Source organism: Varroa jacobsoni, unplaced genomic scaffold (assembly GCF_002532875.2).
Source record: "Varroa jacobsoni isolate VJ856 unplaced genomic scaffold, vjacob_1.0 scaffold_458, whole genome shotgun sequence".
Lineage (NCBI taxonomy): Eukaryota > Metazoa > Arthropoda > Arachnida > Mesostigmata > Varroidae > Varroa > Varroa jacobsoni.
In genome coordinates this window covers 99,202-121,208 of record NW_019213360.1, presented here as the reverse complement: position 1 = coordinate 121,208, position 22,007 = coordinate 99,202, and the positions used below count along the sequence as shown (strand labels likewise).

Sequence of the window (22,007 nt, the reverse complement as noted above, 5' to 3'; positions counted from 1 at the left end):
TAGAACAAACATTGTTTATTCGCGTGATGCCTAACAAACGTACGTAACTAATACAAACCGTAAATGGTCGCATTTCGATAATTTTGTGAAAAATTAACGAATTGTCACGCAGTCATATACTTATGTACGGTGCGTAAAGAAACAGATCGGCTCAGGGGGCACGCTTTAAGAGTGTAATACGGAAAAGTTAGATGTTTGATACATAGCAAGACAGAGAATGATTCGTTCTGTTTTATTCATTTTGAACAGACGACACTTTTAGATTCTTTTGGGGTTCGTCTCTGCTCAACTTTTGAATCATAAGACTTTGTATTGCAAATTTTCCTTGTTTTTAACGGAACTACAGGAACCGCTTGATTTCCACGTGTTTTTTTATTTTAAGTAACACGAGGGGCAAATCCTATAACACCTGTTCGCTTTTAATTTTCTGACCAGATCTAGAGCCTCTCGCCTATAATCTTGAAATTAAAGGTCTAGGCTAATAGTTCGATAGGACCACATGTTGAGCTGTGTATTCATACTCCTTAAACGTAACTAACTTCCCCTTATGAGCTTAAATAATCAATTAGGTTCGAAAAAATAAGCCAGCCTCACCTGGCATTCTAGGAGCTGACCATATAAACCCTAGTCCCATATGAAACGTATCATCTATTATAGACCCGTCACACAATGACTAGACGAAAGACAACGACCTAAGGGATGGGATGTCGTGGAGGGCGTAAGTCACAAGGTACATGAATATCACGAAAAATTTATAAAACTTATTTGACCGTTTACCCTCTATAGCGGATCCGTACCTGAGAACGCTTCCCGTCCCAAAAACTATACTGTATAAAATTATGAAACAGCCCGTATGGCGATTGTCACAAGTGTCGAGTACTCAGACCCGCCACTGGCCCGTGTATAAATCAGTGGTGAAATATGTTGTGTTACCATTGAGGCAGTGAACAAATCGGCCGTGTAAACAAACAACTTTTTCTTAGCCGATGTGTGGCAAAACTCAGAACAGCTAAATAGACGGCACAGCTTCCCTGCGCGAAGCTAGCCTTTTTTTCTGGTCAGTGTCGCTGAAGGACGGTTTATGTTAGCCAGACACGCAAAAGCTTAGAAAATGATTTGGTAGTCTTTAGAAGATAAACAAATTTGGAGATAACGCTGCCCCGCAGTCTCGAACAAGTACGAAATAGTAGGCTGCAATTGCTGGTTTAAGTTCTTGTTTGAAAAAAACAGAACATGGCGCAGTACTTCGTCAGACTGCTTTAAACCGTAGTCGCGTCATAAAGTTACTCTAGATTCAACTTTCGACTATGTACTGCCAGTATGGCGGATACGCTATGAGGTATCCATGCTACTCAACTGTTTCGTACAATTTCTCTGTTCCTTACTGATGAGCTATTGTATAGACGATGACGTCGTAATATCGTCGTCGTCGTCTTCCCAATCTAGTTCTAAACTTATTTCCCTATATTTGAGCAACATATCTAAACGAGTTTTCCAACAAAATTAACCGTTGGCGGATGCCCTCGTTATCACTGCCTATCCCTTTATAGTACGTAAATATTCTGCTTTTTTTTTTTTTTTTTCAGAAATCTGTTTTTGTTACTTCTGGATGTATTGGCCACTTTAATTTCTGCTTGACTACGAGGACGATGTTTCCGCATTTATTCTTCATCTAATTCCTCAGCGCTGCCGCAATATATTACATATAGTATTCGCTATATTGTGGCCTTTGGCAGCGTTTTTACAAAAAAGAAAAACACTTCTACTCAGGTCGTTCCAGTATCATTTTGTACGGTATAGCTAATAAAGTTATCAATTGAAGATTTAATTGATTTTTTTAAATTATCCCGACTTTCAATGTAAATGACGACCTTTCAAGGTAACCACTGAGGTCGGCCATAAATATTTCGATTTGTTGGTAAAAGTGTATTTCCTATTCTAAACAGAGTTATTGGAAAAACGCATTCAGCAGTAAAGAATATTTCAGCCATTTAAAGAAATAGAAAAATCATTATAGATTTATTTTATAGTTTTGCCCCAAACGACTTCGTCAATACGTTCCACTGGGTAAAAACGCCTAAAAGTGGGACAAACTAAGCTTCCAATATGAATTATGAAAAGTAAACGCTACATTTATGCTAAACAACCTTATATATGTGCTGCTATTGTGGACAATAACATTAAAGATGCCAGTAAGGATTCATATAAACTGTCTAGCCTAAAATGAGGAAAATTTTTAAATTAAAATACGGCTTTTTGCGGAAATCTGAATGTTTCATCTCGTTACATCTCCCGTATAACAGTAAAAGATTTCAGGTTGTCGTATTGAATTCGCATACTTCTAGAAAAAAAAAAACGTGGAAACACATTTCCAAGCTATGATATTTGCTAATTAGATCAGGCGAGACCAAAACACTGCTACTTCCGAAAGGACGGGCCTCTATTCAAACAAAGCACTGTGCAGTACCGTCTTCATAAGACGACAAAGTAACAGTTTCTGATCATGTCACGCTCGAAATTGCATGTATCTTAACTTACATACGTCATATTATGTGGGGTGACGCTGCTATCATTACCCCTGCTATCAAAAAAAGCCAGTTTTTTCTAGAACAAAACAACAGACTCGACACGCGTTTTCGAGACGTAAACAAAAATTATCCGATCGTTCCGAAGCCTAAGAAAGATTAAAAAGTTGATTTTTATCCGAAATCAAGGGTCTGTGTTATTGCCACTTTTCATGCGGTATGCCTTATAATAAGGTTAATATGTATGACGGGCGGCAGCGAGATTGTGGCTTGTGGTATCGTGTTATTGACGACAAATGTAGAAACAATGGTAGAATGACACATAATAGGTGCAAACGTTCGAACAAGATAAAGGTGAGTGCGTAGAAAATTGTATACGTTGGCGCACAATTCTATATAACAGCAGGAACGATCAAACAAACAAAAGAACCGACGAGAGACAAAGGACTGTTTTCGTACGCTGGTCGCACCGTCAGAATAAGGTAACTATTTGAAGGTTGAGCGACTACTTCTATCTACCTATATCGTACATTAAAATGCGGCGCAATAACGGTAGCATCTATTTCTAGCAGTAACAGCAGGTGGTCTATGCCTTGCACATATATCTCGCTGGAACTCTAATAAATAACAGCTGCAGAAACGAAGAAGAAAGAAAGACAGACAAATAAAAATGCTTATATCCTGGTGTACGTCTGTGTTTGCAATTGTGCGTATGTGTGGGCGTGTCTATGGCCTACAATAGAACGAACGCATCGACGGACAGAACTGAAGAACCTGACGTGAAGGGTCGAGAACGGTTCGTTGAGAAGCGCAGCTAACCTAGCCTGGTCCGCTTAACCAAGCGCGACGCCAAGTGTGGTCTATAGAAGCGCGACCCTTTGGAACACGCTCATTGACGCCCAGTGGCCACCGACCAAGCAGCATGTCGCTACTAATGTTTCCTATTGCCGTGTCAGCGTACCGTGTCCAGATTAATGGCCACCGAACTATATGCTCAATTATGTTGGCCTACTGGGCGACATAATCGCGAAAGCGTACTAAACAGCGTACAATTGCGCCAACATTGATTATACGCCAGTATTGCTCGGAAAATCTAGAAAGTTATTACACGCCAATGAAAAGCAAGTGTCCAAGCCGTCTAGTACGTTAGAGCGGCAGCCATTTTTTACTAACTTATCGGCGTTGGCGTCGGGACTACGCAATAGTACCTGAACAGAAGGGAGCGCTCGTTGCATAATAATATTGTCCTGACAGACAGAGGACCTCTGCGATTGTCAGAGTAGCCGTGGTCATAGTCGTCATTGGTAAGGCGGCCACGAGTGACGAAGTAGTTTGACACAGTTACAATGCATTCATTTGTAGCCGACGCTCTCGCAAAACAGAAGTAGCAGCAGTGTTTGCCGACTCATAGTTGACCTACTAACGACTGACGATGACAATAACCTGCTCTACTGGCCATTACTTCTCATTGCACAGCCTTGCGTAGGTGGGCAGAGTGTGTAGTAACGAGGATAAGGCAAGAAAAGCAAAGGACGAGAGCAATATGGGGGTGCTAAGGAAGTGCCATCGGGTCTGCTTGGTCAGCCTGTAGGAGTGATTGATATACGAGTAGCAGAAGGTAGAGCCATCTCGTTACATAGTCGCCTGGTTATCACTGTTCATCTCACTCTTGAAATCAGTAGAAAAAACGAAGCCACGATGAAGTACAATTTTAATTGAGAACAATAAAACTGAGTGTCGTTTCCCTGGCAGCCGCAACTATTGTTGTTGCTGCCCAGTGCGGACCCAGTGGACCACAATATCGTCTAGTAGTAGTGAATCGTTATACCGAGCTTTTAATGTTCGCGGAACGAGAAAACGAACGACAACTTGAAAGCAGATGAAGGATAAGGAGAAGGAGGAGGAGGATGGTAACGGGAAACGCTTGTCTATACTTACTAATTACTTACTTATTGACTATATATGTCACATAAGATGGAATAACGGTGGGGTGACACGCTGGAGGAAACCTAAACCTACAGTGAGGAAAAACAGTAGGTTTTCAAATAGGGAAAGGTCGAATTATAGCTAAATCAGGCTGGGGTTCGTTAATAAAATTTTCTTTACCTCTAACCTACATTCGCCTTCTGGACGCTTAGCTTCGTCCTGTTGTGTAAAGCTAAAAATAGGCTGACCAGATGGTTTGCGAGAGGGCCAAAAACAACAGAGCTTAAGAGCTAAAGGTACACACCTGCTAACTGACATCAATGAAAACGCAAATATGCAGTAATCGCATGTTTTCTTTGAAATGTAGGCTACGAATTGGTGTCTATGCGGTCCAATGCGACTGGTACGTGCGATGTTATGTACGAAAAAATGAGTAGTGTACTGTTGAAAAAAAAATAATAAGAAAATTATAGAAAAAAACCGAAAAAATAATGTTCCCGTGTATGCGGTACGCTTGTGTGTACTACACCGCCGCCTCATAGATAATGGCATGTACTTCTTCCCTCTGAGTTGGGCAAATGTCATATCTATATAACATTTCTTTTGCAGGACATCTGGTTGCGAAAAGGCGCGATGGTAGACGGCACTTAGCCTACAGATATTGCACACATACACACAGACACTCAAGTAAATGATCTGTTTTCCGTTCAGCTATGACTAATCCTATCAAATTCTTCGCATTTTATCTAAATATAGAGTGACTGATAAACGCACTAAAGTGTGCTAGGTGGTATTGAGTACGCGGGTAAAAATAAAACAACGTAGCGGCCGCGCTGTCCTTTGAAGGCAGGTGCTTCTATGGGAGGTAATTGGCAGTCTGATTGATTGATTAGAGAAGGGCGAGGGGCCGAGCTTAAGGTGTACAGCTACCCTCGTTTAAAAGTTTTTACAGGTAAAGATTTTTTGCTTCGTTTTTGTCGTATAATGTATGTAATTAGATCATTATTAGAATAGATCATTATTATATAGTGATGGGTTCTACATAATGGGGTTAGTACTGTCTATTTAGACAAATGACGATAAATAGTCCGGATCGATTCAGGGGTCTTCGTGAATACCAATCCTTTGGTGAATTAGATCTATGCAAACTTGACTTCTATTAAAGGCAATTTATATTTAACTAGGTGACTCGATACCTATTCATTCTATCGATAATATATAAGAGCGCATATAGTTAGCTAGTTCAGCTTTAATACAGAGCAGCTGGTCTATTACTACTAGTATGCATGAGTTCTTCTTCGGAATACACGAAGATGCCGAGTTGTAGTGAAGAGCAGACATGAAGAGGTTCTCGGAACAACCTGGACTGATTATGATTGGATGAAACGCGAAAATTGACAAAACATCGTTCGGATCAATATGATTCACTATAGATACAGGTAATTAAAATGTACGTATGAAAATATTACGCCTGCATGGCCATTAGACCAGCCATTCTTGGGATCGATTTTAGTGGATTCCCTAGTGTGGGCAAACGATTAATGTGTACGTGGGCGAGAAACAACGAACAGAGAATCGTGAAGATCCGCTCTCTTCCTTTAAACAGAAAGTGTCAGCTTTATTTAAAGATAGTTGTTTTCGTCAGAAACGTTCAGCGTCAACATTCAAGAGCGCTATATGTGGCAGACATGTTGTCAAGCGAACATTTTACGTCTGTATTGTGGTGTCATCACTGCAGAATGATAATCACATCTTACTACAAGCTATTTTCCTATGCCGTTTGCATATGGAGATCTCTTAATCTATTTATTGGCCATTGCTGCGCCCGCTGTAAGCTAGCCTTCTTTCCCCGCCAAACTGGCTTTTTCCAATCCTAAGGCTACATTCTTCGAAGTAAACCTACGTTTGCTCCATACCCAACCATTTAGTTCTAACTGACTCATGGCAGTTATCATTATTATTATCATTAACTTTATGTACATTATATTAAATTTTATTCAGATCACTCGCCCACTTTATACGTATAATATATATATATATATAAAGTAGGGTATAGAGCTTCGGGGTTGTTTAGGACTCGTCCAGAAGCGGAGGTTATCTTACGTATTTTTAGAAGCTGCTTAAATTCACTTGCTCAGGTGGCAAAGGCGATATTTTTCTGCGCGCGCTACTAGCTCTATCATGGGTTTCCTGGCATGACTTCCCTCGTCTCCTCACTGCGTTAACTAATTTGGCTACGGTCAAGGTGCCACATGACGCCTTAGCTTTCAGATACATCGTTGTTTGATGCGGGTTCTATTGTTTTTAGTGGTGTATTGTTCCAGAGAAGGAGAGCATTTGAGTGGGGGGCGACATGATCTGTCATGTTTTTGACACCTTATCTGTTTGGCATTGTAGTTGTTGCCGGTTTGAACGTGCTTGTCTTGCCATGGCTGTTGCCAGCAATTTGAAGCTGCCGCTGCGAGATAGCGTGTGGAAACGACCCATAATACTCTTTGTGGTTCCAACCGATAAAACCTTGATGAGTCTGTTGTATTTCATAAAATTTGTTTAGATTAAGCTAAAATAAGTTAACAACAAAGTAGTTTCGCACCGCTGCTTAGGAGAGTCGACGTGCGCCTCAAGTACAGTTCACTTTCTTCACAATTCAAATAGCAGATTACAACTGTTTCCAATTAAGTGGGAACTTGAGGCGTGTCATCGAAAGAAAGGGAACTCACTTTCTGTTTTGAGAGAAAAGAAAAACCTGGTCCACCTTATAACGAGTTGGCTACTGGCGGTCACCGAATAAATCTGATATCGTCGAAATTTTCATTGCTTGAAGATTTAAACATCTCGTCCAAAAGTTACACGTCTCATGTATCGTGTCACATCTAATTAGCAAAACAATAGGACTAAGCTAGTATTTGATGTTGCCAGTAAGTGAGTCCTCAACGAAACACAAACGGTTAATGCTCTGGAATTGTTTCTGTTAAACGAGTAGACAACGGAACTTCCCTACCACTCGAACTATGGAACGCATCATCCTTAGGCATTGTTCAGGGCGCTTCCGGTGTACGGCCATTCTTGCGTTCAGAAAAGGAGTTAGGTCCTATGAACGACAACAAAAAAACACCGAGAAAAGGTAGAGCTGAACAAGATTTTAAGGGGTCACTGAACTGGAATCACGATCAACATATATATGTATAACAGTAAACAAGCCAGACAGCAATGCTACCACAACACAAAGACGAGAACATAATCATCCGGAACGTTACCGTCCAATGGAACGACGAGAAAAAAAAATTCGGCCAATTGAAGGGAGGCAGATCTCAGGCAGTACATTCAGATATCGCGTACGTCATCCAGCAAAGGCTGTTCTTAGTTAGTGCCCAAGTGATCCCCCTTTATGTAGAGAACTATAAGAATGCCGCGTTCACTTCCTAAACAGGAGCCTTTCCCTTTGTAAAGCTTACGAACGTTTTTTACGACCTGAAGTGAGTTAAATTCGTTAGTCGTAGGTCCATCAAGTTAGCCTAGACATGGCCACCTATGCCTATATTAAAGTAAAGAAATATACATGAAATATGACTAATAATGCTAACCTTGTAAAGCTTTTGGCCTGTGTATTACACAACACCTTGTTACAACTCACATAACTTTGTCATAGATTAAATAACAAGTACGTTATTCTTCTACAAAGGCTTGTGAATATTGACCTAATGAGACACTTAGCCGTCGCCATCAAAGGCGGCCTGAACACATACATGGTCGTCATTTCTAGATTCGCTTTTTGTCCGCTTCCCTGCTTGAGCAAAGCGGCGGTAAAGAGTGACTTCGACTACAACTCCTTTGTGAAAGTTAATCGTTTGTTCACGTACGTTTGGTCTGTGTACACAGACAGGCGATTCAGGCGGCCATCGTCGTACAGGTTCGAATCAGGGTAACAAACTTCGAAGTTCAGCAACGGTGTCACGACGCATGGTCGTAAGGTAACACAGTAGACTGAAGGGAATGAGCACGCAGTTCTAGCTAACAGTTTTTTGCGGTGTTGACCCCCTTATAAATCTTTCCGGCTTTGAGCTAAATGCCGCTTAGGTATAAAAGTCATGTGTTTCCGAATTTTGCATTAGAGCGAGGAACACTGTTTATACGCCCCAAAAATAGAAAAAGCACTGCCCTTATCTGACAAATTTAAGAGCGCAAATCAACGCGAGGTGTTCCAATGGATTTGTACGGGGGGCTTTGCTAGAAACGGAGCGACCCCAAGCATTTTGTCGAGTAATCTTATTATGCAGTTACGTTCGGAGCTCACCCAGTATTACCTTTATTGCTGTCCCATATTCGGCTGACGTTTTCCACTTAGGCAAACGATGTGCTCGCGTCAATACGGTTGAAGAATTGAATCATCCATCACTCACACGCGTTATTTGTTGATTTTTTACCAATTCATTCTTTCTTACATTTTGTATTTGCTCTTAAAATAAATAAAGAATCAGCCACTGTCGTTGTCGGTGCTAGCGTCTCCTTTGACCGTTCTTCCTTCTGTCTCGCTTGGTCGTCGCGTGAGTACCGCCGAGTCATGCCAGCGAAGATGCTAACTATGATTGTCAACAACGTGACAAGGGCATGTACGCCAGGAACAACGCTGCTTGTAAGCGGGCCTAATCCTCATTTTGCTCCCTGCCGAAAGGAAGAAAGATGGCATTCACGTTATTACTACTTGCTATATGGCCACCGTGTGTAGTTCGCGGTCTGATCTTTGTGATCTGTCGATGTAGTCTGGCAACATTGGTTTGTATGGAATTGTCGACTAGATACGGCGCCGGCGACAGCAGGGTAACAACCGTAAAAGCTGTAGCCTGCTTTAAGGTTAGTAGCCGCAGGCAAACACCTTAGGGTATAATAGATGTGTGTTGCTAATCACCATTAGCGAGAGGAGTCGGCAACACAACGCCGCTGCCGTTTCAGCTATCAAAGAGCTATTTAATGGCATTTTAGAAGAACATGAATATTAGATTTCGTCTGCAGTTGTTCTTCTACATACCCCTTTTCCCACACGGAAGCTTTGGGCAGCTCGCGCGTAAAGATCAACAACATCGTTCGAGATTTAGCGCGTTGCCTGTCCTAGCAGGACGATCAGTCAGACGACGCATGAATGATAAGTAGCACTGATTGCAGCGACACCAGTATCATTAATCTGCGTCTATATCGACCTTGCTTTACGCGCACAGAAGTGCTGGAGACACGTCAGCTGCAAGAGCCAGGGTGCCATTACGTTTGTTGCTACTGGTTCTTCGTCTTGGTGCTACTGCGACATCCATCGCTGCAACGGCAATCAGCAATACTAGGCAGTTCTGTATGTACGCAGACTCTAGCAGGACATCCGAACGCTAGGAGACGCTGAGTCGGCAACAACATTCTTAGTTTACCTATTCTCTGGCGCTGCTAGCGTTCGGTCATTTGTTTCATCTGATCTTTCTATTCGTATTCGCTAAGGGCCGGCTCTCACCCGCATCCTTGGCGTCTATGCTTTCGTCATACGCTCGTGATAAATCTTACTGTCAAAGGCAGGTGGTAGCTTCGCGTTGAGGCAGTGCTGCTATGGCCCATCGGCCGCTGGATAGCCAGCGACGGCGGTGGAGGACGGCGATAGCTAAAGCAGGGGCGCGATAAAATCAAAGTTACCAATATCGTATAGCACAACGAATCGATAATATTTAACAACGTTCTATCTTGGCGATTGGTCCTCTGTTTTGATTGTTCCATAAATAACATCGTTTGAGTTGACCGATGACGAAGCTTGCGCGTAACTTTACATTAGAGCGTATTATTCAGTTTCTTAAGCATCGTCTCCTCTTTCTTTTGGAACGTATGTTTTCTTTATTATAGTGAGTAAGATAGTAACTTATGTCGCATAAGGATAAACTAAAGGGCACTTGTTTTCTAGCGTCTTTATCCAACTTCACTAAAGCCTAGTGGTCAACCGTCAATTATCGTGCACAACCTTTTTCCAACTGGCAACAATGAACAACGTACGCGGAGAGAACTGTTCTCCTGACAGTCGCTGCCACCGAAACACTGTCAGCCACTGTACTGCCAGCGGCGATACTGGCAAAGGCTGCCATCGCGCCAATGGTAAGGTCAATTGTCGTGTTTACTATGAGTCTTTTCGCTTCTCTGTCTGCTTGCGGTAGTACGTGCCGAGCACGTGGCCTTTCTTGCTATTCTTTGCGCGATGCGTTCCGATATCATCGTCGGCTAAGATATTGCCAACGTCAACAGCAGCAGCAGATTCGTTATTGCCACCGCCATCGGCATCAGCAAGGCCGTCATCGCCACGGCGACATCATCATTTTATTCCTGTCTTCCTTCTTCACACATAAGAAGGACGGTCAGCGGCCGGTAGCAGCAGCTACGGATTCAATCTTCTGACGGTTAACACGGATGTTACATACTTGATAGCTAATACCGGATCCCAATTGCATACTGGCTGGCTGGCTGGCTGGCTGGCTTGCCTACCTACTAATCTATTTACCCACCTACCCAGCTACCTAAACCGAACCTCGGCGCGGAAAGGTTGCAGACCAGCAGCAACAACACCAACAACCGTACAGGAACACCTGTATAGACAGCAGCCTTCTTCTAGGGGGACCAAGCACAGCCGAGGCAGTGCTTGGTCCCCCTAGAAAATAGCTCAATCGAAAAAAAGGGAAGGTGCCCGCGACGACAAAAATGACTACGGCAAAGGACGGTGCCATTGACTGGAAACTAAGCAAGATCGAGAACACCATTGTGCTACTAGAACAGACGGTTCTTTTGCAGATGAGTTGTTTGAAGTACAGTTTCGCCGTATATATTGTATGTACTGGCATACTTATGCGCAAGTTGCACATGAAGCTTTGTACTACGCCTCTTATGAGCAACAGCTCATAAGAGGCGTAGTATCATTGCACTTTAATTGTCTAGGGTGCACGATTGATTTGCAAAGTACTGACGGATTCATATATAGAAATATAACAGCTATGATTTGGATGCAGTTAGTATGTATACATATTTATAGGTTATTGCCTGCATAAAAACACTAAGAAAGATGCTGATTCGTCGTTGTTTAAGTAAGTTGATTTAACTATAATCGAGCAGCTGTTCGAACTGAAAAATTTGACAGGTAGCAAAAACAGTTTGAAAACTTGCACTAATGTGTGTAATAAAAAAAAAAAACCCATTTTATCACAAGCTGGCCATGAATGTTTCTCTTAACGTTCTGCGTCCCCTTAGAAGGAACAAACTAATAGTCCCAGCTTGCTGGCTGCTGTTCAGTCGGTCCTAATCAGTTTTAACGTAACGACGATACAAACAAGGGCAGCACATTTTGAGATGAATACCCGTCTGTTTCTGTTTAGTAGGCGGTATTACATCGAATAATCGGACGTTTCAATGCATCTTTAAGGTCGAATTAGGTTAGCCTTGCGATCTAGAGATTCTCTAGATTCTTGGCTGAAGGCAGCACCCATTAAAACCAACAAACAAATAGAACAGAACTGCAGTCCTTGAAAACATTTCATGGGCGCATAGTCGATCTGGTAAATCGGCATTGGCGAATAGGTAAGGTGTGGCTTTCAAGCAAGCCAACGTGAAAAATCATAGGATATCTATAGGTGAAAGCACGATACTTGCCTTTTGTCTTAGCCTATTTCATATTTATTTTCAACAATTGGTAATTGTTTACAACTAGAAAAATTGATTAAAAAAGGTCCCATATTGAAAAACAAATTCAAACGACAAATTTTTTCAAAAAAAAAAAAAAGGTTAAATAATTCCATGCATCTAGGGCGTCTAACTTGGACCGACCATTTAACTATAGATTTTCGTCGTAGGATACTGTCGACATTACCAAAAAAATCCGATAAAAAAAAAGCTTCAGATATGTTAATTCTTCTTTTTGCATGAGTTTGTTGTTTTCTGTTGGGAAAGTTATGTTTTTCAACTTGAAAGTGAATTCAGAGATCAGCAAATAGAGATTTACTTTTTGCTTTTTATTGTCGCACCCTGAGTTTTTTTAGAGGGAAATATGTGTAGAAAATCAAACAGGTCTGGTAACGTGTGTAATGCCCGTTTACCATTTTATTTCACATGTATTATTGCAATAGACATAATAAATGAAAAATTGGCTCATCAAATTACAAAACATCGTAAGTCTTATGTTGTTTTATTAGTAGAATAAGTAATAGCTCTCTTTAGTTTCTCTTTTGTTATTGTTTATAAATACAAGACATCTGCACTTCACCTTACTTTTAACTTGCGTATCGATGCCAAGTGTATGTAAAATCATAATGGAGATATGGATCACGATCCTCGCATCGAAAGGCACGTAGTTTTTTTAATGTTCATCGATATTTTTGGAAAGAATTTTCCGTTACTTTTTTAAACTGCTAAAATAACTGCGCATCATCAGCAGACGAATTTTTTTTTTTGAATATTTTATTAGATATCTGCGATTATGAGCTGATTACGTTTCACTGCAGAACAATTATTTTAGACACGGAAATATTGTGTAGTGCTGAAATCAACGTTCAGTAATCAAATTCTGTTTCTCTAAGTTGGGAACACCTTTGAACCTTACCGATAATTCGAGGGAACATTGCGCAAAAAGACCTTTAGCCAAGAAAAGTTCGATATAAGTTCGAAAATCGCGATATTGAGGATACCACGATACTTCAGAACTTTAGGCGAAACTACAAGCTGGCGTTATTACGAAAGCTTATCAAAAAAATTATTATATTAAAATGGATCTATATAGGACTCTTCAACAACAAAACGCTTTGTAAAATTGTATACACAAAAAAGTATTGGCCGCAACAAAGTAGATGAGCTTATCGCGACTCGCGTCTTGAGCAGATGGAAACACGTTTATAGAGATAATTTGCGTCACCCTATCTGAAACGCGTCGTAGCTATCAACGAGTGAAAGGTTCATTTTTGCCATGCATTGAGTAATGGAACAAGCTGATGCTTATCACGGGAATTTGCCATTTATAGATATTGGCCAAAAAGAAGCAACTGATGGCTGCCAGACCTTTCAAATTTCAGAATCGCCTCACCGATCTCTACCACTGTAACTGATGCAAGCTCTAGATGGCAACGCACTACCTCATCGTCACGCTCAAATCACCGAGGAAAACCGGGTCGAACAGTGGCTTCAGCCCCCATGTTTCCTGGATTAAAGTCCCTTTGATATCTTACTTCTGCAGATTAAACAAGCCGGTAGGTAACATAGCTTGTCCTACGTTCTTGCCTGACAATGCAGTCAGCTAGAGTGCCCACCTGTTGCACTGACCTTATTTTGCAGACCATGAAAGATAGTATATTTAACAGATGTTAGAATATCGCTATCCTACTTTAAAATTGATCAAAGCTTACACAAGCCTTTCGATTTGCTGCATAACTTTGCACAATTTAATGCGTGATATGACTATATAGAACAATTTATACTGCTCATTTGTAGATGGAGGCCACATTATTTAGTAAACAAGGTCGACTACCTCTCTCATGGGGCAGAAATAGTGTGTGTCGTACACTACACTGGAGGTGTCTGTACACATAACAGATGAATGCTATGAATTATTATCTGCCTCCGTAGACTTAACCAAGCCATGATACGCTTACTTGTGCAGGAAACCCCGAGAATCGACCAGGGCCTTCCAGCTTCAGACAAATGGTCACGGGATGTCGTTAGCCGACCTACAATTGAACCTGCAATGTATTCATTACAGCGGCAGTAGACAACAGGCTCGAATTCTATTCGCGAAAGAGGATTGAAGGTAAGATCACCTATTCTTTACAAAGTAGCTGTTCGCTTGGCAGTCGCTAGACCAACAGAAGAGTTTAGGCTCAATATGCCGTTCGTTGCCTCTGTTAAGTTGCGCAATCGCCAGCCCGCATTAGATGTGTAGCTTGCTCGTCGAGACTTTTGAAAAATGTAACATTTAGAAGAAGATTTCGGCAGCGCCCCAATGGCGACAAGGGGCGACAGACAATACGTTCAAGCGGCACTGCTACGACTACAGCCACTGACCTTAGGAATTAACAAACAGAGTTGACGCCTCAAGTGGTTTTTGAAGTTGGTGAACGCCGGTGATAGTCCCGTTATGCCTGCGTTTCATTCAATTTTAGATGGATAGCATACGGCGCAAGTATACAGTCGAACTACTCGCTTTGGTGACTCTACAGACGATTTCAAAGGGTAAAATATAATGCAGATAAGCAGTTATGATCCAACTGATGCCAAGTGAGAAAGGAAACTTCAACGTTAACTCCTGTGTACACGCAGATTGTGCGCAAAATATGTTTGTTTTTTTTTTAACTCACAAAAACAGATATCAAATTATCGTCTCGCTCGTCCTGTAATTACGATTCTTCCTTCCGTCGCAGACATGTACATGTTCCTGGTTTGTTAAGCGGCTTGCCATTCTGCTGCGCTGATGGTGGTTTCATTTTCGATATTTTGATTGGAATCACTTGATGCAAGAAAGGAAAGCATTGATTGGTAAAAATGTCGAGTATGATGAACCGAACAGATATGAAAAAAATTTAATTTGAAAACACAAAGCCGCTCGACGATTCGTTCGCCTATTTTTGATAGGAATATCAAGGCTTTAAAACTTGTTTACCCAGTACCAGACAATACTCAACACTAGCCTGTTATTTTCTGGCCTGACGGAGGCTGAAACCCACTTGAGCTGAATCTATATTTAGAATTCGAACTTTTTCCAGTTGCTTTATTATTTCATTGCACTACTCTCAATAGTGATGTACATCTATCCTTGTTGTTCTATTACAGCTTTATCGCTGCAGTCCTTTTATCGCCCTGTTCCAGGCGAACCCACTACATTATATATCTTTATGGTCCTAGTGTTTACGCTAAATTTTTCTTATTGTTTGATAACTCTGCTTCAAACACCCCACTGTCGTGTCCTAATCTTCGAATTAGGTGCCTCATAGCTCTGTATCAATTACCTTTGTATATCCCGCGCTCGCATCATCATTAAATCGTCATTGTATAAATCTTGTCAGGCGTTATCTTCTGATGGTGATCCTATTGGCCCAAGGTAAATGTTTCATATAATTCAAAATTTCATATAAATATTGGGCCGCTCAGGAAACCAGTCCAGTAGGTAATGTGGAAATAGCGTTCTTTTTCCTTCAAAGACTCTTAATTATTATTTACAGTCGACCGGAAATATAACAGTATCTAAATACATGCCAAAAAAACAAAAATAATCAGTTGTTTTTAAGAGCCCTATTTGGCGCCTACTATGCAAGTTTCGAGGGCGTAAGTAACTTTTACAATTGAGCATTTTAAAAATGTTCAATGTTTGCCTAAGAGTCTACTGGAAACTTTGCTAAATTTGTTAGTATAAAGAAGGCTTTTTAAGAAAGAAATTGGGACGCCATCAACATCAATCGTTTAGAAGCCGCATCTAAGTAAGAACGAATATTTGCATGATCTTTTCTTGTATTCTTTTTCATTTTATGTAGGTCCCCTTGTTGTAGATCCCAACTTTGCTTCGGGGACAGAATCGCCCACAAACAATTTTTACGTAAATTTTCATAGTAACCGCAACTACGACTATACTTTCAAAAAGGACTCAGTGCACTTGGCTTGGATAAGTTGGCAGATCAAAAATCCAAAAAAACTTGAAAATTTAGAAGGTTTTAAAATTAGCGACGATCCAAAAACGGGCGTTAAGTCTTATGTAAGTTACCAGTTGATTGATTTCGGTCAAAACATTGAACAACACATGTAGAATAGAAGGCCGTTTTGATTGTTAGGCTTGACCTCGTCGGCATGTATTTAGACTACTAAATTAACTTACTTAGGTAGAAAAGATTAGTAGTTGATAGACAAAACTTGGTCTGCTTGGTGTAATGATGATGGCTAATAGATGGGTGACAAGCTTAACTATGTACCAAGGGAACACCCTTTTGCTTAGATTTTCTAAGGAGATCCCGTTTAATTTGGAATAATTTACTCGCCATAAATTATTTATTATTTCGAAGCTACGTACTAATGAAACGCCATGACTTTTTGTATATTTCGCGAATTAAACGTTGTTCTTATGTGCTACCAAGTGGTACCTAGATGCGAACACTTTATTTTTCTGCGTCACCTAAATGCATTACCTTATTACAGCAGTGTTATTTTATCTCCAATAACACGTATGTATTTTTCTCTATCATCGTCAGACCTATTAGACTCGTCTGAGGTTACAGCATTGAGGATGATCGGATCGCCTGCTTAGAAATATTGTAGTGAAGTAACCTAAAGAGTCTTGCTCGACGGAGCTGAGATAAAGGGCAGTCCACTGATAACTGAAAGCAACAACAATCAAAGATTCAGCTGGCAAGAAGGCAGATTTGAAGAATTTAGGGACGACTGCCGTTGCTCCTATACACTAATACAGGCACTATATACATTTTGCGGAATACGCTAAGCAGACAAAGGATTGTAGACTTGCTTCGTAGCCATTTCACTCAAATCATTCTCGTGACAGAACGGTAGATAATGTAGTTGTCTATTAAATCTGCGAACACGAGGTGATCTAGATTCCAGTCCGGACGTAAATGCATTTTGTTTCATGCTGGCAGCCAGCCGTCCGAAGTTACGCCTAAAGGATAAGGTACTGGGCGTAAAACACGAAAAACATCCCATTTCGCTTGCTATCGCTCCGTAACCTCCTGTTCCCGGCGACGCTCATATCGTCCGTCTGACTTGGTCAACGGAACAGTGTCCTTAGCAGATCCTGTATGCCCTAAAGTCTTACAGCTAGTCATTCTAGCATATTCATATGCACACATCCTAACCGTTTCATTTCCAGCGGACATGACTTGCTTAAAGGGGCACGGTATCACGAGGTCTAATGCAGTGGCATATAGGCAATCCCATTAATCCCGTGGGTCTAGTTGTACGTTTTGCTCTACATAAACGTACTCGGTCCCTCGTCAGCTCGCGCCCGTCGAATCTGTCCAACAATGACAGTATTTTTCCACTGAGGACAGCGAAGACGAGCAGATCTCAACCATGATTTTGCTGTAGACAAGATGCCTGCCTTGATTGGGCTTAATCTTACTGCGAACTCATGAATGAGGGGTCAAAGCTGCCGTTTTTATTTTTACTATTGTCCTAGCCCGATTATCTGCCATCAGGAGGTGCTCATCTCAGCTAAACCGATAGCAAAGAGCAGCCATGCCACCGACTTGCCATCACTTGGGTCAATTCTATCTTGCTGTTACCACTGTCATTGTCGTCGTAAAGATATGGTGACGCTTTTTTAATGACTTTTACCAAGATCGTGTCTTAGCAACAGCAGCGGCGGTGGCGAACACGAAATCAGCTGAAGCATTAACAGCAACAGAAGACATAGGGCGACAGATTTACTATGTCAACTGGTGGTGCGCTCATCGCAGCTGAGCCCATTTGGTTTCAGCCTGATTTCTACCACAAACAAAAAAGACAAGATGCATCACTGTCATCGCCGGCGACGGAAATAGACAGCACGAAAGACTCAAAAGGAACAAGTTTTTCCAACCATTCTGGTTAGAAAGTGTTCAGAAGACATCGAACGACAAATACGTTTAGCATGCATGAGCACTGAGTGTCACACTAAAGATTGTCGTGCGATTTCCCGCAACGAAGTCTACGCTGGCGTAAGTTGAAGGCGTATATACACAGAGAGGAATGAAGAGTACTTCCGCCGAACGGTCAGGGCGCAGTTTTTTTAAACGAGAAAAGAGCTGATCTCAATAGATGCCGTTGAGTGAAGTGCGAAATAAAATAAACATAAAGCTAGAGATAAAATCTATGATGTATGTTGTTATATAAGAGAATAGATAAGGATCGATATAACCCACGTATGATTTAAGTGTTTCCCATTCTTCCTATACATAATATATATATATATATATATACGATTGGATAGCTAACAAATAGCCAAGTCATTATTTAATAAATCAGCCAAGCGATTTCTTTTTTGAGCTGCTCTTATTGTGTTTTTTGCGTAGAGTCCTAGAAGCTTTGTGAGCTATATTTTTTGTCTTTTATCGCAAGTGCTCAATGATAACTCGTGAGATCAAACGTGCATAGAATGTTAGCGTTCAATTTTCCGCTGTACGACCTATATTCTCTAATAGAATGAGCTGTACTTATGTATTGCCACTGTAGAAACCTGGAAGAAATGCTAAATTAACTTATTATATATATACTTATAAATTAGAAAAGTACTAATATAGTTAAATGGTATCGTAAACTGGAGTGAGTTGCTTACGATCTATTGATATTCGAGTCGTCATCTCTTCATCTACTAATAGCTCTATTGAGACTGCCAATCGTGCCCACAAGCCTGAGCGGCCGAATGGTCCATAAGGGGAGAGTTCTGAGATCGCTTCGGCGACAGCAGCGGTAATAACGACGGCGGCGGCTGCGTCTCACGCCACAACCGAAAGTGCGAGCTGCTGATCTCGCAGTTTCTTGACAAAAAGAGAGAAATGGTCATGGCGCGAGAGACCCCAGCATGGCCTATCGCTACCAATTCCATAGTAGCGCGTGCTTGTTCGCTCTTTAACTTCCTTCCCAGCTCATACGGGAAGCGTTCAGTGTCTCGCTGTTGTCACTGATGGGACAGCCGTCGTCATCGTTGTTGTCAGCAGCATCGTCCCCGACGAATGCAGAAGCAGCGGCAGCCACAGGCTTTCTTTTCGCCCCCACCGATTCTTATTTATAGGACAACAATGCGACTACTAGGACCCGTAGGGGTGGAAGCGGCCAGGGACTCTCGGTCGCGGGCGTTTCAGCGGACGACGGCTGTCGGCAAGACACTATGCAGACTACACAACGATGCTGTTAATGATGAACGACGACCAGATACATAGGTAGACAGCTAGCTACATGCTGGAACAAGAGACCAACAGTGATGGCAGGCCATGCACTTTAGCCTGCTTTGTTGTTCTTGATATTGGCTCTCCCGAAGACTGTCTGCTCTTCGCAGCCATTTTGCTCCAGTGCTTACGGATATTGGTGCACAGGTGCGCGACCCGTTAGACCTGCGGCATATAGAACAGTTTTCTACATGATACATTCACCATGTACGTACTATCTATATTATACTATATGGGAACTCTATTATAGATACATGGTAACAATACATTTTCCGCTTCTAGCATACACCAACGGGATTCTAGTCGCATCGAGCGAAACCCGTACGCTCTTGTCTCGCATATGACTTACGATTTTGTTTAGCTATTGAAGTCGACGCTAAGCTAGCGGTACCCTGAGTTTGATGTATGATTTAATTTTTGTTATTTGCAGAAGTTACTTTAGTTTTGCTTGTAAATCGTTTAGCGCCAAAAATTTCACTGAAAAAGAACGATATATACCGCTAAGTGTGCAGAATGATTTAATTCTGCTTTTTTGCCCATTAGATCCATTAAAACAGTATGTTACAAGACAACAAAACACGTATATAGTGATACGTGCGGCAGAGGAACTAGGATGATAATGCTGTTGCAAGCTTGAACTGACAAGATCTTAGAGATGAGGAAATGGCAAACTGTTGGAAAGGACTTGGGTACCGTATTGCATATGATCCATTAGATTTCACTCTCGCTTTCCCTTCCTGTTGACCTTCTGCGGGTATCGAGTCTTGGTCTGCCATTGCTCGATCTCGCTCGGGCCAAAGAATAAGCTTCTCGCTGAAGTGCTGCAAATGCTGTTTCTCTTTCAAGTTTCCATTGAGTCCTGAAAGAAGAAATACAGGCCATTCCGAGAAAGAGGTTCTTAAAGACCTAAAAAACAAACAGGCTGAGAAAACTTATCACCTATATGTCGAATATGCCTAACACTAAGCAGCGTTGTTGTGCCGACGTTTCGTGCTGATGTATCTGAATAGCCTAGTACTAGGCGGAACTGTGCTTGTGGTCCAGACCGAACACAGGGCAACACCATATTGGTACATCGGCACCTGTAATCTGCTGTTGCTGAGATCGGTTCTGAAAGTGGCAGTAGCGGCCGTATCAACGGCAACGACAATTTGCTGCCATAATCGACAGCAACGCTGGCTCAGACAAGTGAACGCTACAAATACAACTAATACTAACAAACGTGGGCACACATTAGTCAACGGGAGGCTTTGCCACCCGAAGGTCCAGAGCTTGACCGTTTACTGTCTCTATCTATTTATCCCTTCTCCTTCGGGCATCTGGGAGCGACGCACTTATCAAAAGCATATGCATTGCGAAGAGACACATTGTACAAAATCGAAAGGGGAGTTAGGCGCAAGTGAGCTAGAAAATCGAAGGAGAACTCTCGCGCGACAAACGACTGTTCGCAACGACAGCAGAAATATCACTAAGAGCTAGCTTGCTGATGTTATCAAGCCCTAATGAGTCGACAGCAAAGAACCGCAGGATCGCGGGGTGCGAGCATCCGCCCAATGCGACTGCTGCGGTGGCATCGCTTCACTCCGAAGTACCTGCTGCCCTTACGCTACTGGCTGTACCGCGGCACGCCTCGGAACACCGCGGCTTCTCGCCAGACTCAGAGAATTAGATCGATAATAGATAATGGTGTCTTTTTACTTCCACAGACGCGAGCACGCGTATAGATAAACGTTTTCACGGCCGCAAACAAAGTTTTTGTTGCTGCTGATCCTGTCGAGCCTACTCGTGTCGTGCCTATGGCCCAGGTAAAGAGGCAAGCCCACCAAGTCGCAAGCGATAAGCCTGCGGGCCAAGACCGCGCTCAGGTCGTAAGGACAGAACCAGTTGAGTGCGGTTAACAGCGATAGATACTGTGGTAGCGCGATGAGCTCGAGCTGCTTAGATAACTGTCGTTACGTAGACCGAAATTGCAGCATATATTTGATACTATCACCCAACGAATATATCCGCTCCAAGATCATTTATCCTTATGTTGTCCTTTCAACTATGACTGTGGAAGCAAACGAGATCGACATAAACGAATAGAAAGCGTTTCCGATAAAGTTGCCCTTATGAGAATACAAGTCATGCTAGTATGGCAAGACAAGCAAGTCGCTGGGTAGCCGGATATCAATGTTGGGTAATGCCATTGTGGTGCTAAGAAACAAATGTAAGTTGAACTTAGTCTGAAACTGTAGTTGACTAAAAAGCAGTGATTGACCAGTGGCCCCATAATAAATATGTTTTTGCTCTGGTTTGTTTGAGCTCTGGGCCTGAATTAGTCGGGTTGTAGCATTACAAAATAATTGCGTTTAATAAATTCAGTTCCACTATTTGAAAAATACATTGCTTTATATGTATATAAATGTAAAAACATATAAACCAGGAAAATCTCTTCCATTTTTTTGCTTTTTCCAGCTTATGTCTATTTTTCTTCTAAATTAAAAACAACACCGTGTCTCTTCACGAGTGATTAGCGTCAACTCAATGGTGCTCAGTTGTACGAGGTGAAGGCATTCTTACATGTTCTAACTTTTTCCTCAGTGCCGTCAATACTTCTACCGCCGAACGTGGCTCTACGGCTCATGCTATGGCCATGCATTCT

At 41.8% G+C, this 22,007-nt stretch overlaps 1 long non-coding RNA gene across 7 annotated transcripts in view; it reads left to right on the top strand.

The window, feature by feature from the left end:
- LOC111260600 (uncharacterized) overlaps positions 1-22,007 on the top strand; it is a 101,698-nt gene that overhangs the window by 24,308 nt on the left and 55,383 nt on the right. For all 7 annotated transcript variants that reach the window (XR_015311130.1, XR_002680438.2, XR_002680437.2 and 4 more), the window contains 2 exons: positions 13,520-13,693; positions 14,104-14,250. This is a non-coding gene — a long non-coding RNA (uncharacterized LOC111260600). The remainder of the gene's footprint in view (positions 1-13,519; positions 13,694-14,103; positions 14,251-22,007) is intronic.